This window comes from Cheilinus undulatus, linkage group 7 (assembly GCF_018320785.1).
Source record: "Cheilinus undulatus linkage group 7, ASM1832078v1, whole genome shotgun sequence".
Taxonomy (NCBI): Eukaryota; Metazoa; Chordata; class Actinopteri; order Labriformes; family Labridae; genus Cheilinus; species Cheilinus undulatus.
The window spans coordinates 45,628,182-45,646,053 of NC_054871.1; the positions used below are offsets into that span (position 1 = coordinate 45,628,182).

The following is a 17,872-nucleotide window of genomic DNA, read 5'->3' on the forward strand; positions in this document are numbered from 1 at the left end:
GTATTGCCATGTTGTAAGAACATGGTTTGATGCTTTTGAGCTTCCACTGAGGCAGGAATGATCACTAGTGTTGCAGAAGTTGGTCAACAGCTCAACATCAAGCTTCAGTTGAATCTTCCAGGATTTTCCAACAAATCTGAAATAGTTCAGCAGTGTTGTTGGCAAAATGGTTTATATGTTTACAGCAAGAGTCGGTTCACTCATGTTTCCAGAAACCACTGTCTCCCTGATGGTCTAGTGGCTAGGATTCGGCGCTCTCACCGCCGCGGCCGGGGTTCAATTCCCGGTCAGGGAATGTGTTTTCAATACAAGGATGTGCGTGTGGGCAACAATCCCCCTCACCTCATCTGACAAAGTCACTTACCTTTCTGGGCCTCTCATTTCAAAGGAAGCCATATAAAGTACCGCTATCTGTCCACTGGCTCACAATCAGAATGTGACTGGCTTCTGCTGAAATGGCATGTTCAAGGTCTCTGGCCATGACATTGTTGACAACACAGAAAGACTACTTTTGCCAAATCCAAGCCGCTCAACCACTGACCACAAATGCTGAGGATGTCCTTCGTCTGAGCTCTGATTTTTCCTGGACAAATGAAAACATTGGCATTGTCACCCGTTGCTGGCTCCCTAATGGTCTAGTGGCTAGGATTCAGCGCTTTCACCGCTGTGGCCCGGGTTCGATTCCCGGTTAGGGAATGCTGATTTGACGCAGTTATGTACTGGTCAACAGCCTGTCCATCTTGTCTGCCTTTGTCCCAATGCCTTATTCAACACCTCATTTCCATGTCATCAAATGATCATGGAATTCACACTCAACATGTCCAGAGCAAGTTTCTCCTGAGTGGCCCACAGTTTGAAGCATAGAAGCTTCAGTCAAAGTACTGGCCAAGAGTGGTCAACAGAAACAAGCAAATGCTTGCACAAATTCAAATAGGTCCATAACTCCCCTTACATAACAGCTGTAAGAAAGCTTTCCAGTTCCCAGGCAGACTGTATTGCCATGTTGTAAGAACATGGTTTGATGCTTTTGAGCTTCCACTGAGGCAGGAATGATCACTAGTGTTGCAGAAGTTGGTCAACAGCTCAACATCAAGCTTCAGTTGAATCTTCCAGGATTTTCCAACAAATCTGAAATAGTTCAGCAGTGTTGTTGGCAAAATGGTTTATATGTTTACAGCAAGAGTCGGTTCACTCATGTTTCCAGAAACCACTGTCTCCCTGATGGTCTAGTGGCTAGGATTCGGCGCTCTCACCGCCGCGGCCCGGATTCGGTCAGGAATGTGCTTTCAATACAAGGATGTGCGTGTGGGCAACAATCCCCCTCACCTCATCTGACAAAGTCACATACATTTCCAGGCCAATCATTCAAAGGAAGCCATATGAAGTACCGCTGTCTGTCCACTGGCTCACAATCAGAATGTGACTGGCTTCTGCTGAAATGGCATGTTCAAGGTCTCTGGCCATGACATTGTTGACAACACAGAAAGACTACTTTTGCCAAATCCAAGCCGCTCAACCACTGACCACAAATGCTGAGGATGTCCTTCGTCTGAGCTCTGATTTTTCCTGGACAAATGAAAACATTGGAATTTTCACCCATTGCTGGCTCCCTAATGGTCTAGTGGCTAGGATTCAGCGCTTTCACCGCTGTGGCCCGGGTTTAATTCCCGGTTAGGGAATGCTGATTTGACGCAGTTATGTACTGGTCAACAGCCTGTCCATCTTGTCTGCCTTTGTCCCAATGCCTTATTCAACACCTCATTTCCATGTCATCAAATGATCATGGAATTCACACTCAACATGTCCAGAGCAAGTTTCTCCTGAGTGGCCCACAGTTTATAGCATAGAAGCTTCAGTCAAAGACCTGGCCAAGAGTGGTCAACAGAAACAAGCAAATGCTTGCACAAATTCAAATAGGTCCATAACTCCCCTTACATAACAGCTGTAAGAAAGCTTTCCAGTTCCCAGGCAGACTGTATTGCCATGTTGTAAGAACATGGTTTGATGCTTTTGAGCTTCCACTGAGGCAGGAATGATCACTAGTGTTGCAGAAGTTGGTCAACAGCTCAACATCAAGCTTCAGTTGAATCTTCCAGGATTTTCCAACAAATCTGAAATAGTTCAGCAGTGTTGTTGGCAAAATGGTTTATATGTTTACAGCAAGAGTCGGTTCACTCATGTTTCCAGAAACCACTGTCTCCCTGATGGTCTAGTGGCTAGGATTCGGCGCTCTCACCGCCGAGGCCCGGGTTCAATTCCCGGTCAGGGAATGTGTTTTCAATACAAGGATGTACATGTGGGCAACAATCCCCCTCACCTCATCTGGCAAAGTCACTTACCTTTCTGGGCCTCTCATTTCAAAGGAAGCCATATAAAGTACCGCTATCTGTCCACTGGCTCACAATCAGAATGTGACTGGCTTCTGCTGAAATGGCTTGTTCAAGGTCTCTGGCCATGACATTGTTGACAACACAGAAAGAATACTTTTGCCAAATCCAAGCCGCTCAACCACTGACCACAAATGCTGAGGATGTCCTTCGTCTGAGCTCTGATTTTTCCTGGACAAATGAAAACATTGGCATTGTCACCCGTTGCTGGCTCCCTAATGGTCTAGTGGCTAGGATTCAGCGCTTTCACCGCTGTGGCCCGGGTTCGATTCCCGGTTAGGGAATGCTGATTTGACGCAGTTATGTACTGGTCAACAGCCTGTCCATCTTGTCTGCCTTTGTCCCAATGCCTTATTCAACATCAAATGATCATGGAATTCATCAAATGATCATGGAATTCACACTCAACATGTCCAGAGCAAGTTTCTCCTGAGTGGCCCACAGTTTGAAGCATAGAAGCTTCAGTCAAAGTACTGGCCAAGAGTGGTCAACAGAAACAAGCAAATGCTTGCACAAATTCAAATAGGTCCATAACTCCCCTTACATAACAGCTGTAAGAAAGCTTTCCAGTTCCCAGGCAGACTGTATTGCCATGTTGTAAGAACATGGTTTGATGCTTTTGAGCTTCCACTGAGGCAGGAATGATCACTAGTGTTGCAGAAGTTGGTCAACAGCTCAACATCAAGCTTCAGTTGAATCTTCCAGGATTTTCCAACAAATCTGAAATGCTTCAGCAGTGTTGTTGGCAAAATGGTTTATATGTTTACAGCAAGAGTCGGTTCACTCATGTTTCCAGAAACCACTGTCTCCCTGATGGTCTAGTGGCTAGGATTCGGCGCTCTCACCGCCGCGGCCCGGGTTCGATTCCCGGTCAGGGAATGTGTTTTCAATACAAGGATGTGCGTGTGGGCAACAATCCCCCTCACCTCATCTGACAAAGTCACATACATTTCCAGGCCAATCATTCAAAGGAAGCCATATGAAGTACCGCTGTCTGTCCACTGGCTCACAATCAGAATGTGACTGGCTTCTGCTGAAATGGCATGTTCAAGGTCTCTGGCCATGACATTGTTGACAACACAGAAAGACTACTTTTGCCAAATCCAAGCCGCTCAACCACTGACCACAAATGCTGAGGATGTCCTTCGTCTGAGCTCTGATTTTTCCTGGACAAATGAAAACATTGGAATTTTCACCCATTGCTGGCTCCCTAATGGTCTAGTGGCTAGGATTCAGCGCTTTCACCGCTGTGGCCCGGGTTCAATTCCCGGTTAGGGAATGCTGATTTGACGCAGTTATGTACTGGTCAACAGCCTGTCCATCTTGTCTGCCTTTGTCCCAATGCCTTATTCAACACCTCATTTCCATGTCATCAAATGATCATGGAATTCACACTCAACATGTCCAGAGCAAGTTTCTCCTGAGTGGCCCACAGTTTATAGCATAGAAGCTTCAGTCAAAGACCTGGCCAAGAGTGGTCAACAGAAACAAGCAAATGCTTGCACAAATTCAAATAGGTCCATAACTCCCCTTACATAACAGCTGTAAGAAAGCTTTCCAGTTCCCAGGCAGACTGTATTGCCATGTTGTAAGAACATGGTTTGATGCTTTTGAGCTTCCACTGAGGCAGGAATGATCACTAGTGTTGCAGAAGTTGGTCAACAGCTCAACATCAAGCTTCAGTTGAATCTTCCAGGATTTTCCAACAAATCTGAAATGCTTCAGCAGTGTTGTTGGCAAAATGGTTTATATGTTTACAACAAGAGTCGGTTCACTCATGTTTCCAGAAACCACTGTCTCCCTGATGGTCTAGTGGCTAGGATTCGGCGCTCTCACCGCCGCGGCCCGGGTTCGATTCCCGGTCAGGGAATGTGTTTTCAATACAAGGATGTGCGTGTGGGCAACAATCCCCCTCACCTCATCTGACAAAGTCACATACATTTCCAGGCCAATCATTCAAAGGAAGCCATATGAAGTACCGCTGTCTGTCCACTGGCTCACAATCAGAATGTGACTGGCTTCTGCTGAAATGGCATGTTCAAGGTCTCTGGCCATGACATTGTTGACAACACAGAAAGAATACTTTTGCCAAATCCAAGCCGCTCAACCACTGACCACAAATGCTGAGGATGTCCTTCGTCTGAGCTCTGATTTTTCCTGGACAAATGAAAACATTGGCATTTTCACCCATTGCTGGCTCCCTAATGGTCTAGTGGCTAGGATTCAGCGCTTTCACCGCTGTGGCCCGGGTTCGATTCCCGGTTAGGGAATGCTGATTTGACGCAGCTATGTACTGGTCAATAGCCTGTCCATCTTGTCTGCCTTTGTCCCAATGCCTTGTTTAACATCAAATGATCATGGAATTCATCAAATGATCATGGAATTCACACTCAACATGTCCAGAGCAAGTTTCTCCTGAGTGGCCCACAGTTTATAGCATAGAAGCTTCAGTCAAAGACCTGGCCAAGAGTGGTCAACAGAAACAAGCAAATGCTTGCACAAATTCAAATAGGTCCATAACTCCCCTTACATAACAGCTGTAAGAAAGCTTTCCAGTTCCCAGGCAGACTGTATTGCCATGTTGTAAGAACATGGTTTGATGCTTTTGAGCTTCCACTGAGGCAGGAATGATCACTAGTGTTGCAGAAGTTGGTCAACAGCTCAACATCAAGCTTCAGTTGAATCTTCCAGGATTTTCCAACAAATCTGAAATGCTTCAGCAGTGTTGTTGGCAAAATGGTTTATATGTTTACAACAAGAGTCGGTTCACTCATGTTTCCAGAAACCACTGTCTCCTGATGGTCTAGTGGCTAGATTCGGCGCTCTCACCGCGCGGCGGGTTCGATTCCCGGTCAGGGAATGTGTTTTCAATACAAGGATGTGCGTGTGGGCAACAATCCCCCTCACCTCATCTGACAAAGTCACATACATTTCCAGGCCAATCATTCAAAGGAAGCCATATGAAGTACCGCTGTCTGTCCACTGGCTCACAATCAGAATGTGACTGGCTTCTGCTGAAATGGCATGTTCAAGGTCTCTGGCTATGACATTGTTGACAACACAGAAAGAATACTTTTGCCAAATCCAAGCCGCTCAACCACTGACCACAAATGCTGAGGATGTCCTTCGTCTGAGCTCTGATTTTTCCTGGACAAATGAAAACATTGGAATTTTCACCCATTGCTGGCTCCCTAATGGTCTAGTGGCTAGGATTCAGCGCTTTCACCGCTGTGGCCCGGGTTTAATTCCCGGTTAGGGAATGCTGATTTGACGCAGTTATGTACTGGTCAACAGCCTGTCCATCTTGTCTGCCTTTGTCCCAATGCCTTATTCAACACCTCATTTCCATGTCATCAAATGATCATGGAATTCACACTCAACATGTCCAGAGCAAGTTTCTCCTGAGTGGCCCACAGTTTGAAGCATAGAAGCTTCAGTCAAAGTACTGGCCAAGAGTGGTCAACAGAAACAAGCAAATGCTTGCACAAATTCAAATAGGTCCATAACTCCCCTTACATAACAGCTGTAAGAAAGCTTTCCAGTTCCCAGGCAGACTGTATTGCCATGTTGTAAGAACATGGTTTGATGCTTTTGAGCTTCCACTGAGGCAGGAATGATCACTAGTGTTGCAGAAGTTGGTCAACAGCTCAACATCAAGCTTCAGTTGAATCTTCCAGGATTTTCCAACAAATCTGAAATGCTTCAGCAGTGTTGTTGGCAAAATGGTTTATATGTTTACAGCAAGAGTCGGTTCACTCATGTTTCCAGAAACCACTGTCTCCTGATGGTCTAGTGGCTAGGATTCGGCGCTCACCGCCGGCCCGGTTCGATTCGGTCAGGGAATGTGTTTTCAATACAAGGATGTGCGTGTGGGCAACAATCCCCTCACCTCATCTGACAAAGTCACTTACCATTTCCAGGCCAATCATTCAAAGGAAGCCATATGAAGTACCGCTGTCTGTCCACTGGCTCACAATCAGAATGTGACTGGCTTCTGCTGAAATGGCATGTTCAAGGTCTCTGGCCATGACATTGTTGACAACACAGAAAGACTACTTTGTGAAATCCAAGCCAGCTCAACCACTGACCACAAATGCTGAGGATGTCCTTCGTCTGAGCTCTGATTTTTCCTGGACAAATGAAAACATTGGCATTTTCACCCATTGCTGGCTCCCTAATGGTCTAGTGGCTAGGATTCAGCGCTTTCACCGCTGTGGCCCGGGTTAATTCGGTTAGGGAATGCTGATTTGACGCAGTTATGTACTGGTCAACAGCCTGTCCATCTTGTCTGCCTTTGTCCCAATGCCTTATTCAACACCTCATTTCCATGTCATCAAATGATCATGGAATTCACACTCAACATGTCCAGAGCAAGTTTCTCCTGAGTGGCCCACAGTTTATAGCATAGAAGCTTCAGTCAAAGACCTGGCCAAGAGTGGTCAACAGAAACAAGCAAATGCTTGCACAAATTCAAATAGGTCCATAACTCCCCTTACATAACAGCTGTAAGAAAGCTTTCCAGTTCCCAGGCAGACTGTATTGCCATGTTGTAAGAACATGGTTTGATGCTTTTGAGCTTCCACTGAGGCAGGAATGATCACTAGTGTTGCAGAAGTTGGTCAACAGCTCAACATCAAGCTTCAGTTGAATCTTCCAGGATTTTCCAACAAATCTGAAATGCTTCAGCAGTGTTGTTGGCAAAATGGTTTATATGTTTACAACAAGAGTCGGTTCACTCATGTTTCCAGAAACCACTGTCTCCCTGATGGTCTAGTGGCTAGGATTCGGCGCTCTCACCGCCGCGGCCCGGGTTCGATTCCCGGTCAGGGAATGTGTTTTCAATACAAGGATGTGCGTGTGGGCAACAATCCCCCTCACCTCATCTGACAAAGTCACATACATTTCCAGGCCAATCATTCAAAGGAAGCCATATGAAGTACCGCTGTCTGTCCACTGGCTCACAATCAGAATGTGACTGGCTTCTGCTGAAATGGCATGTTCAAGGTCTCTGGCTATGACATTGTTGACAACACAGAAAGACTACTTTTGTGAAATTCCACCAGCTCAACCACTGACCACAAATGTTGAGCATGTCCTTCGTCTGAGCTCTGATTGTTTCCTGGACAAATGAAAACATTGGCATTTTCACCCATTGCTGGCTCCCTAATGGTCTAGTGGCTAGGATTCAGCGCTTTCACCGCTGTGGCCCGGGTTCGATTCCCGGTTAGGGAATGCTGATTTGACGCAGTTATGTACTGGTCAACAGCCTGTCCATCTTGTCTGCTTTTGTCCCAATGCCTTGTTTAACATCAAATGATCATGGAATTCATCAAATGATCATTGAATTCACACTCAACATGTCCAGAGCAAGTTTCTCCTGAGTGGCCCACAGTTTGAAGCATAGAAGCTTCAGTCAAAGTACTGGCCAAGAGTGGTCAACAGAAACAAGCAAATGCTTGCACAAATTCAAATAGGTCCATAACTCCCCTTACATAACAGCTGTAAGAAAGCTTTCCAGTTCCCAGGCAGACTGTATTGCCATGTTGTAAGAACATGGTTTGATGCTTTTGAGCTTCCACTGAGGCAGGAATGATCACTAGTGTTGCAGAAGTTGGTAAACAGCTCAACATCAAGCTTCAGTTGAATCTTCCAGGATTTTCCAACAAATCTGAAATGCTTCAGCAGTGTTGTTGGCAAAATGGTTTATATGTTTACAACAAGAGTCGGTTCACTCATGTTTCCAGAAACCACTGTCTCCCTGATGGTCTAGTGGCTAGGATTCGGCGCTCTCACCGCCGCGGCCCGGGTTCGATTCCCGGTCAGGGAATGTGTTTTCAATACAAGGATGTGCGTGTGGGCAACAATCCCCCTCACCTCATCTGACAAAGTCACATACATTTCCAGGCCAATCATTCAAAGGAAGCCATATAAAGTACCGCTATCTGTCCACTGGCTCACAATCAGAATGTGACTGGCTTCTGCTGAAATGGCATGTTCAAGGTCTCTGGCCATGACATTGTTGACAACACAGAAAGAACACTTTTGCCAAATCCAAGCCGCTCAACCACTGACCACAAATGCTGAGGATGTCCTTCGTCTGAGCTCTGATTTTTCCTGGACAAATGAAAACATTGGAATTTTCACCCATTGCTGGCTCCCTAATGGTCTAGTGGCTAGGATTAAGCGCTTTCACCGCTGTGGCCCGGGTTTAATTCCCGGTTAGGGAATGCTGATTTGACGCAGTTATGTACTGGTCAACAGCCTGTCCATCTTGTCTGCCTTTGTCCCAATGCCTTATTCAACACCTCATTTCCATGTCATCAAATGATCATGGAATTCACACTCAACATGTCCAGAGCAAGTTTCTCCTGAGTGGCCCACAGTTTATAGCATAGAAGCTTCAGTCAAAGACCTGGCCAAGAGTGGTCAACAGAAACAAGCAAATGCTTGCACAAATTCAAATAGGTCCATAACTCCCTTACATAACAGCTGTAAGAAAGCTTTCCAGTTCCCAGGCAGACTGTATTGCCATGTTGTAAGAACATGGTTTGATGCTTTTGAGCTTCCACTGAGGCAGGAATGATCACTAGTGTTGCAGAAGTTGGTCAACAGCTCAACATCAAGCTTCAGTTGAATCTTCCAGGATTTTCCAACAAATCTGAAATGCTTCAGCAGTGTTGTTGGCAAAATGGTTTATATGTTTACAACAAGAGTCGGTTCACTCATGTTTCCAGAAACCACTGTCTCCTGATGGTCTAGTGGCTAGGATTCGCGCTCTCACCGCGCGGCCGGGTTCGATTCCCGGTCAGGGAATGTGTTTTCAATACAAGGATGTGCGTGTGGGCAACAATCCCCCTCACCTCATCTGACAAAGTCACATACATTTCCAGGCCAATCATTCAAAGGAAGCCATATAAAGTACCGCTATCTGTCCACTGGCTCACAATCAGAATGTGACTGGCTTCTGCTGAAATGGCATGTTCAAGGTCTCTGGCCATGACATTGTTGACAACACAGAAAGAATACTTTTGCCAAATCCAAGCCGCTCAACCACTGACCACAAATGCTGAGGATGTCCTTCGTCTGAGCTCTGATTTTTCCTGGACAAATGAAAACATTGGCATTTTCACCCATTGCTGGCTCCCTAATGGTCTAGTGGCTAGGATTCAGCGCTTTCACCGCTGTGGCCCGGGTTCGATTCCCGGTTAGGGAATGCTGATTTGACGCAGTTATGTACTGGTCAACAGCCTGTCCATCTTGTCTGCCTTTGTCCCAATGCCTTATTCAACATCAAATGATCATGGAATTCATCAAATGATCATGGAATTCACACTCAACATGTCCAGAGCAAGTTTCTCCTGAGTGGCCCACAGTTTATAGCATAGAAGCTTCAGTCAAAGACCTGGCCAAGAGTGGTCAACAGAAACAAGCAAATGCTTGCACAAATTCAAATAGGTCCATAACTCCCCTTACATAACAGCTGTAAGAAAGCTTTCCAGTTCCCAGGCAGACTGTATTGCCATGTTGTAAGAACATGGTTTGATGCTTTTGAGCTTCCACTGAGGCAGGAATGATCACTAGTGTTGCAGAAGTTGGTCAACAGCTCAACATCAAGCTTCAGTTGAATCTTCCAGGATTTTCCAACAAATCTGAAATGCTTCAGCAGTGTTGTTGGCAAAATGGTTTATATGTTTACAGCAAGAGTCGGTTCACTCATGTTTCCAGAAACCACTGTCTCCCTGATGGTCTAGTGGCTAGGATTCGGCGCTCTCACCGCCGCGGCCCGGGTTCGATTCCCGGTCAGGGAATGTGTTTTCAATACAAGGATGTGCGTGTGGGCAACAATCCCCCTCACCTCATCTGACAAAGTCACATACATTTCCAGGCCAATCATTCAAAGGAAGCCATATGAAGTACCGCTGTCTGTCCACTGGCTCACAATCAGAATGTGACTGGCTTCTGCTGAAATGGCATGTTCAAGGTCTCTGGCCATGACATTGTTGACAACACAGAAAGAATACTTTTGCCAAATCCAAGCCGCTCAACCACTGACCACAAATGCTGAGGATGTCCTTCGTCTGAGCTCTGATTTTTCCTGGACAAATGAAAACATTGGAATTTTCACCCATTGCTGGCTCCCTAATGGTCTAGTGGCTAGGATTCAGCGCTTTCACCGCTGTGGCCCGGGTTCAATTCCCGGTTAGGGAATGCTGATTTGACGCAGTTATGTACTGGTCAACAGCCTGTCCATCTTGTCTGCCTTTGTCCCAATGCCTTATTCAACACCTCATTTCCATGTCATCAAATGATCATGGAATTCACACTCAACATGTCCAGAGCAAGTTTCTCCTGAGTGGCCCACAGTTTATAGCATAGAAGCTTCAGTCAAAGACCTGGCCAAGAGTGGTCAACAGAAACAAGCAAATGCTTGCACAAATTCAAATAGGTCCATAACTCCCCTTACATAACAGCTGTAAGAAAGCTTTCCAGTTCCCAGGCAGACTGTATTGCCATGTTGTAAGAACATGGTTTGATGCTTTTGAGCTTCCACTGAGGCAGGAATGATCACTAGTGTTGCAGAAGTTGGTCAACAGCTCAACATCAAGCTTCAGTTGAATCTTCCAGGATTTTCCAACAAATCTGAAATGCTTCAGCAGTGTTGTTGGCAAAATGGTTTATATGTTTACAACAAGAGTCGGTTCACTCATGTTTCCAGAAACCACTGTCTCCTGATGGTCTAGTGGCTAGGATTCGGCGCTCACCACCGCTGCGGCCCGGGTTCGATTCCCGGTCAGGGAATGTGTTTTCAATACAAGGATGTGCGTGTGGGCAACAATCCCCCTCACCTCATCTGACAAAGTCACATACATTTCCAGGCCAATCATTCAAAGGAAGCCATATGAAGTACCGCTGTCTGTCCACTGGCTCACAATCAGAATGTGACTGGCTTCTGCTGAAATGGCATGTTCAAGGTCTCTGGCCATGACATTGTTGACAACACAGAAAGACTACTTTTGCCAAATCCAAGCGGCTCAACCACTGACCACAAATGCTGAGGATGTCCTTCGTCTGAGCTCTGATTTTTCCTGGACAAATGAAAACATTGGCATTTTCACCCATTGCTGGCTCCCTAATGGTCTAGTGGCTAGGATTCAGCGCTTTCACCGCTGTGGCCCGGGTTCGATTCCCGGTTAGGGAATGCTGATTTGACGCAGTTATGTACTGGTCAACAGCCTGTCCATCTTGTCTGCTTTTGTCCCAATGCCTTGTTTAACATCATGATCCATGTCATCAAATGATCATGGAATTCACACTCAACATGTCCAGAGCAAGTTTCTCCTGAGTGGCCCACAGTTTATAGCATAGAAGCTTCAGTCAAAGTACTGGCCAAGAGTGGTCAACAGAAACAAGCAAATGCTTGCACAAATTCAAATAGGTCCATAACTCCCCTTACATAACAGCTGTAAGAAAGCTTTCCAGTTCCCAGGCAGACTGTATTGCCATGTTGTAAGAACATGGTTTGATGCTTTTGAGCTTCCACTGAGGCAGGAATGATCACTAGTGTTGCAGAAGTTGGTCAACAGCTCAACATCAAGCTTCAGTTGAATCTTCCAGGATTTTCCAACAAATCTGAAATGCTTCAGCAGTGTTGTTGGCAAAATGGTTTATATGTTTACAACAAGAGTCGGTTCACTCATGTTTCCAGAAACCACTGTCTCCCTGATGGTCTAGTGGCTAGGATTCGGCGCTCTCACCGCCGCGGCCCGGGTTCGATTCCCGGTCAGGGAATGTGTTTTCAATACAAGGATGTACATGTGGGCAGCAATCCCCCTCACCTCATCTGACAAAGTCACATACATTTCTTGGCTTCTCATTTCAAAGGAAGCGATATAAAGTACCGCTATCTGTCCACTGGCTCACAATCAGAATGTGACTGGCTTCTGCTGAAATGGCATGTTCAAGGTCTCTGGCCATGACATTGTTGACAACACAGAAAGACTACTTTTGCCAAATCCAAGCCGCTCAACCACTGACCACAAATGCTGAGGATGTCCTTCGTCTGAGCTCTGATTTTTCCTGGACAAATGAAAACATTGGCATTGTCACCCGTTGCTGGCTCCCTAATGGTCTAGTGGCTAGGATTCAGCGCTTTCACCGCTGTGGCCCGGGTTCGATTCCCGGTTAGGGAATGCTGATTTGACGCAGTTATGTACTGGTCAACAGCCTGTCCATCTTGTCTGCCTTTGTCCCAATGCCTTATTCAACACCTCATTTCCATGTCATCAAATGATCATGGAATTCACACTCAACATGTCCAGAGCAAGTTTCTCCTGAGTGGCCCACAGTTTATAGCATAGAAGCTTCAGTCAAAGACCTGGCCAAGAGTGGTCAACAGAAACAAGCAAATGCTTGCACAAATTCAAATAGGTCCATAACTCCCCTTACATAACAGCTGTAAGAAAGCTTTCCAGTTCCCAGGCAGACTGTATTGCCATGTTGTAAGAACATGGTTTGATGCTTTTGAGCTTCCACTGAGGCAGGAATGATCACTAGTGTTGCAGAAGTTGGTCAACAGCTCAACATCAAGCTTCAGTTGAATCTTCCAGGATTTTCCAACAAATCTGAAATGCTTCAGCAGTGTTGTTGGCAAAATGGTTTATATGTTTACAACAAGAGTTGGTTCACTCATGTTTCCAGAAACCACTGTCTCCCTGATGGTCTAGTGGCTAGGATTCGTCGCTCTCATCGCCGCGGCCCGGGTTCGATTCCCGGTCAGGGAATGTGTTTTCAATACAAGGATGTGCGTGTAGGCAACAATCCCCCTCACCTCATCTGACAAAGTCACATACATTTCCAGGCCAATCATTCAAAGGAAGCCATATGAAGTACCGCTATCTGTCCACTAGCTCACAATCAGAATGTGACTGGCTTCTGCTGAAATGGCATGTTCAAGGTCTCTGGCCATGACATTGTTGACAACACAGAAAGACTACTTTTGCCAAATCCAAGCCGCTCAACCACTGACCACAAATGCTGAGGATGTCCTTCGTCTGAGCTCTGATTTTTCCTGGACAAATGAAAACATTGGCATTTTCACCCATTGCTGGCTCCCTAATGGTCTAGTGGCTAGGATTCAGCACTTTCACCGCTGTGGCCCAGGTTCGATTTGACGCAGTTATGTACTGGTCAACAGCCTGTCCATCTTGTCTGCCTTTGTCCCAATGCCTTATTCAACGACTTGTTTCCATGTCATCAAATGATCATGGAATCCACACTCAGCATGTCCAGAGCGAGTTTCTGCTGAGTGGCCCACAGTTTGAAGCATAGAAGCTTCAGTCAAAGACCTGGCCAAGAGTGGTCAACAGAAACAAGCAAATGCTTGCACAAATTCAAATAGGTCCATAACTCCCCTTACATAACAGCTGTAAGAAAGCTTTCCAGTTCCCAGGCAGACTGTATTGCCATGTTGTAAGAACATGGTTTGATGCTTTTGAGCTTCCACTGAGGCAGGAATGATCACTAGTGTTGCAAAAGATAATCAGCAGCTCTACACCAAGTTTCAGTTGGATCTTCCAGGATTTTCCAACAAATCTGAAATGCTTCAGCAGTGTTGTTGGCAAAATGGTTTATATGTTTACAACAAGAGTTGGTTCACTCATGTTTCCAGAAACCACTGTCTCCCTGATGGTCTAGTGGCTAGGATTCAGCGCTCTCACCGCTGAGGCCCGGGTTCAATTCCCGGTCAGGGAAAGTGTTTTCAATACAAGGATATGCGTGTGGGCAACCATCCCCCTCACCTCATCTGACAAAGTCACATACATTTCCGGGCCATTCATTTCAAAGGAAGCCATATAAAGTACCGCTCTCTGTCCACTGGCTCACAGTCAGAATGTGACTGGCTTCTGCTGAAATGGCATGTTCAAGGTCTCTGGCCATGACATTGTTTACAACACAGAAATGCTCCTTTTGCCAAATTCCACCAGCTCCACTACTGACCACAAATGCTGATGATGTCCTTCGTCTGAGCTCTGATTGTTTCCTGGACAAATGAAAACATTGGCATTTTCACCCATTGCTTGCTCCCTAATGGTCTAGTGGCTAGGATTCAGCGTTTTCACCACTGCGGCCCAGGTTCAATTCCCGGTTAGGGAATGCTGATTTGATGCAGCTATGTACTGGTCAATAGCCTGTCCATCTTGTCTGCCGTTGTCCTAATGCCTTATTCAACACCTCATTTCCATGTCATCAAATGATCATGGAATCCACACTCAACATGTCCAGAGCAAGTTTCTCCTGAGTGGCCCACAGTTTGAAGCATAGAAGCTTCAGTGAAAGACCTGGCCAAGAGTGGTCAACAGAAACAAGCAAATGCTTGCACAAATTCAAATAGGTTCCTAATGTCCCTTGCATAACAGCTGTAAGAAAGCTTTCGAGTTCCCAGGCAGACTGTATTGCCATGTTGTAAGAACATGGTTTGATGCTTTTGAGCTTCCACTGAGGCAGGAATGATCACTAGTGTTGCAGAAGTTGATCAGCAGCTCTACACCAAGCTTCAGTTGAATCTTCCAGGATTTTCCAACAAATCTGAAATGCTTCAGCAGTGTTGTTGGCAAAATGGTTTATATGTTTAAAACAAGAGTTGGTTCACTCATGTTTCCAGAAACCACTGTCTCCCTGATGGTCTAGTGGCTAGGATTCGGCGCTCTCACCGCTGCGGCCTGGGTTTGATTCCTGGTCAGGGAATGTGTTTTCATCACAGCGATGTGCGTGAGGGCAAGCATCCCCCTCATGTCATCTGACAAAGTCACATACATTTTCTGGCCAACCAATTTAAAGGGAGCCATATGAAGTACCACTTTCTGTCCACGGGCTCAGAATGAGAATGTGACTGGCTTCTGCTGAAATTGCAACTTCCAGGGGTGTGTTCGAAAAGTCCATTTTGCTTAGGAAGGTTCCTAACTGAGTGAAACGACCTGAAGTATTGAAGTGTCGGCCATGATAAGGACTGTTTGAATTCTCCAAATGGTAAGGAAAGCAGCTTCATTATTTCCTTTATCTCCTTTAGCCTAGGAAACACTGGAGCATCCTTTACCAAAGGAGAGATGAAAAGACGACCCACAATGCTTTGCGTAAACTTCATTTAAAGTGCCACATTTGTTGACCGCTCATCAAAATAAGTGAATAACTTGAATAATTAGTATAACTTTACTAACCCCGATTTAAACCATAAAATTCAGTCAAACGTATAATACACATGATAAACGGAAGGCAGTAGGGATGTACAGAGAAATATTACAGACATGAAAACTTTGACATTCAACTTATGATCACAATTTCATTTCTTCTCATTTCCATTTTATCTAAATAGTTAACAGATCAGTCAGTATTTTAAACTGTATTTGTCTTGCTATTTTGAAATATTAAAGTAAACGTTTTAAGTTTGTAAATCACAACCAACTAAATTGATAAAGTCGGCATGTTGCTATATTGTGATTATTATATTTATCATCATAATTACGCAGGGACGACGCAATTTATAGAGCTTTTCACAGAACCAGCTGAAAGGAAGATGAAACCAGAGTAGACTCTAATAAATTTAACAGAGACGAGAGAATTAAAAGAAAATGATTAGGAAGGGAATAAAGCAAAAGTATTTGATATCGTTATGAAACAAAAGGACTTGAACATTATTCATCTCGTTGTATTGACTTAGAAAGTTCAGATTAAGAGAAAGGTTTCTGCTGTTCTGGATGTTCACAGTTCCTCTTCCTGAAGAGACTTTAGGATATAAAAATCTTAATGAGCTCATATCTCTGACGTTTTAGCGTTCACAGCACATAACATAGAGAACGCATCGCGTGGAAGTTGCGAATTTTGTAGTCCATCAACTTTAAATTGTAGTTTTTACACAAAAAACACACGTCATGTCCGTAACATCCGCCTAGGGAAAGTGCAGTTGGATTCCTTACTCACCACAGTTCTCCTTTCCTATCGTCTTACTCCCTCCTTTCCTTAACCCTGTAATGTTTCTCATTGGGGTTAAGGAAAAGTGAATAGGAAAGGACATAGGAGGTGATTCTTTGGACTTTTCGAACACACCCCAGGTCTTTGGCCATGACATGGTGGACGACACAGAAAGAGTCTTCACGAATTTCCAGCGGCTCAGCCACTGACCACAGTGATCGGGCACTGCCATGGTGATCTAGTAATCCAATACCACCAGCCTCTTACTCCAGGCTAGCTTGCTCACTTGGTACCTGAATCGAGTAAATGTGATATTTAGGCACTTGATTTTGTACAATTTAGTTCATAAATTGATAGACTTGAGTGTTTTTGTACTCATAAACTTGCTAGCTAGCTACTGAGCTAATGTCAGGTACACCTAGTTAGTCATATTTATGCGATGAGCAATGAGCGATGAGCAATCTGCTGCTAACATATTACCCATAATCCTTATTTTGAAAATTATCATTTTAGATGTTTTTATATATTTTCTTGTTAAGTAAAAATACTATCACGAACTTGTTGTAATCGTTCCCAGTTGGTAGGAACTACTTCTTTCATCTGTCAGTCACATGCGTAATACGGCTCTATAAGAGCGTCACAGATTCACAGCGCGCTGCTGCTCGCTAAAACGCAGTCGCATGTGGACGTTTCAGCTCCACAAACAGCAACGATACAGCACGTGATGTGTGTGAGAAGACAGTTAAGTATTGTGGCAACACCACAAACCCCGTTAAACATCTGAGAATCATAAAACAGAATATGATGAGGCGATCCAGAGAGCAGGAGAGGAGAGAGACAGGTGCTGCCAGGGCGAGACAGACGTCACTCTCGGAGTCCTTCAGTGCTGCGGGCAGAAACTATCCAGGTACAGATAGAGAGAATAATATATAATAATAATATAAGGATATAATATATAGGATATAATGATAATGTATAAGGAGCTGTTGGAGATGTGTAGCACTGCCCCTGAATTTTGGGAAGGTGATATATACGTCTGACTGCTAGACTTTGGTTTTATTTTAATGATCAATCAGAGGGAGTTCCCTGCATTCTTAAAGCTACGGAATTGTATTCTATTCAAATGTTCATTAATAAATATGGTTATTAAATTAGTAATGAAATTAAGAAATGCCACGGTAAACAGCTGCATAAGTTCAGCTTGGAGTAAAATCTATGTCCCTGAGATCACCTCACATCCATTTAGTAGGCCTAGATTTAGTCAGGTAAGGTTACCTGTAAAGTAAAACATTTAAAGTGGATTACATAGGCTAGGTCTTACTAAAATATGCATAATTCTTGCAATAAAACAGCCATTGTGGGCTTTAAAAAACAAAGATACAACTGAAAAACATTTTATAAATAAGACAATATAATAACATTGTATCTATAAAATACTTGTGCTATTTGCAGTCTCATTTCTTTTGACTGATGGTTAATGGAATATTTTAAAATGCAGGTATTGACAAACTTACGCAGTT

The 17,872-nt window shown here is 44.6% G+C and overlaps 22 non-coding genes across 22 annotated transcripts; all 22 read left to right on the forward strand.

The window, feature by feature from the left end:
- The first annotated feature begins 223 nt into the window (after positions 1–223).
- trnae-cuc lies at positions 224–295 on the forward strand. The gene has a single exon. It is a non-coding gene; the product is annotated as a tRNA-Glu (tRNA).
- A 329-nt stretch (positions 296–624) lies between these two features.
- On the forward strand, positions 625–696 carry trnae-uuc. Its single transcript has one exon. It is a non-coding gene; the product is annotated as a tRNA-Glu (tRNA).
- Positions 697–1,607: 911 nt separating this feature from the next.
- On the forward strand, positions 1,608–1,679 carry trnae-uuc. The gene has a single exon. It is a non-coding gene; the product is annotated as a tRNA-Glu (tRNA).
- A 519-nt stretch (positions 1,680–2,198) lies between these two features.
- Positions 2,199–2,270, forward strand: trnae-cuc. The gene has a single exon. It is a non-coding gene; the product is annotated as a tRNA-Glu (tRNA).
- A 329-nt stretch (positions 2,271–2,599) lies between these two features.
- Positions 2,600–2,671, forward strand: trnae-uuc. The gene has a single exon. It is a non-coding gene; the product is annotated as a tRNA-Glu (tRNA).
- A 523-nt stretch (positions 2,672–3,194) lies between these two features.
- On the forward strand, positions 3,195–3,266 carry trnae-cuc. The gene has a single exon. It is a non-coding gene; the product is annotated as a tRNA-Glu (tRNA).
- A 328-nt stretch (positions 3,267–3,594) lies between these two features.
- trnae-uuc lies at positions 3,595–3,666 on the forward strand. Its single transcript has one exon. It is a non-coding gene; the product is annotated as a tRNA-Glu (tRNA).
- Positions 3,667–4,185: 519 nt separating this feature from the next.
- trnae-cuc lies at positions 4,186–4,257 on the forward strand. The gene has a single exon. It is a non-coding gene; the product is annotated as a tRNA-Glu (tRNA).
- Positions 4,258–4,585: 328 nt separating this feature from the next.
- Positions 4,586–4,657, forward strand: trnae-uuc. The gene has a single exon. It is a non-coding gene; the product is annotated as a tRNA-Glu (tRNA).
- A 918-nt stretch (positions 4,658–5,575) lies between these two features.
- trnae-uuc lies at positions 5,576–5,647 on the forward strand. Its single transcript has one exon. It is a non-coding gene; the product is annotated as a tRNA-Glu (tRNA).
- A 1,499-nt stretch (positions 5,648–7,146) lies between these two features.
- On the forward strand, positions 7,147–7,218 carry trnae-cuc. The gene has a single exon. It is a non-coding gene; the product is annotated as a tRNA-Glu (tRNA).
- Positions 7,219–7,547: 329 nt separating this feature from the next.
- On the forward strand, positions 7,548–7,619 carry trnae-uuc. The gene has a single exon. It is a non-coding gene; the product is annotated as a tRNA-Glu (tRNA).
- A 523-nt stretch (positions 7,620–8,142) lies between these two features.
- Positions 8,143–8,214, forward strand: trnae-cuc. The gene has a single exon. It is a non-coding gene; the product is annotated as a tRNA-Glu (tRNA).
- Positions 8,215–8,542: 328 nt separating this feature from the next.
- Positions 8,543–8,614, forward strand: trnae-uuc. Its single transcript has one exon. It is a non-coding gene; the product is annotated as a tRNA-Glu (tRNA).
- Positions 8,615–9,528: 914 nt separating this feature from the next.
- trnae-uuc lies at positions 9,529–9,600 on the forward strand. The gene has a single exon. It is a non-coding gene; the product is annotated as a tRNA-Glu (tRNA).
- A 523-nt stretch (positions 9,601–10,123) lies between these two features.
- trnae-cuc lies at positions 10,124–10,195 on the forward strand. The gene has a single exon. It is a non-coding gene; the product is annotated as a tRNA-Glu (tRNA).
- A 328-nt stretch (positions 10,196–10,523) lies between these two features.
- On the forward strand, positions 10,524–10,595 carry trnae-uuc. The gene has a single exon. It is a non-coding gene; the product is annotated as a tRNA-Glu (tRNA).
- Positions 10,596–11,514: 919 nt separating this feature from the next.
- trnae-uuc lies at positions 11,515–11,586 on the forward strand. The gene has a single exon. It is a non-coding gene; the product is annotated as a tRNA-Glu (tRNA).
- Positions 11,587–12,104: 518 nt separating this feature from the next.
- trnae-cuc lies at positions 12,105–12,176 on the forward strand. Its single transcript has one exon. It is a non-coding gene; the product is annotated as a tRNA-Glu (tRNA).
- Positions 12,177–12,505: 329 nt separating this feature from the next.
- On the forward strand, positions 12,506–12,577 carry trnae-uuc. Its single transcript has one exon. It is a non-coding gene; the product is annotated as a tRNA-Glu (tRNA).
- A 519-nt stretch (positions 12,578–13,096) lies between these two features.
- trnae-cuc lies at positions 13,097–13,168 on the forward strand. The gene has a single exon. It is a non-coding gene; the product is annotated as a tRNA-Glu (tRNA).
- An 898-nt stretch (positions 13,169–14,066) lies between these two features.
- trnae-cuc lies at positions 14,067–14,138 on the forward strand. Its single transcript has one exon. It is a non-coding gene; the product is annotated as a tRNA-Glu (tRNA).
- Positions 14,139–17,872: the final 3,734 nt, after the last annotated feature.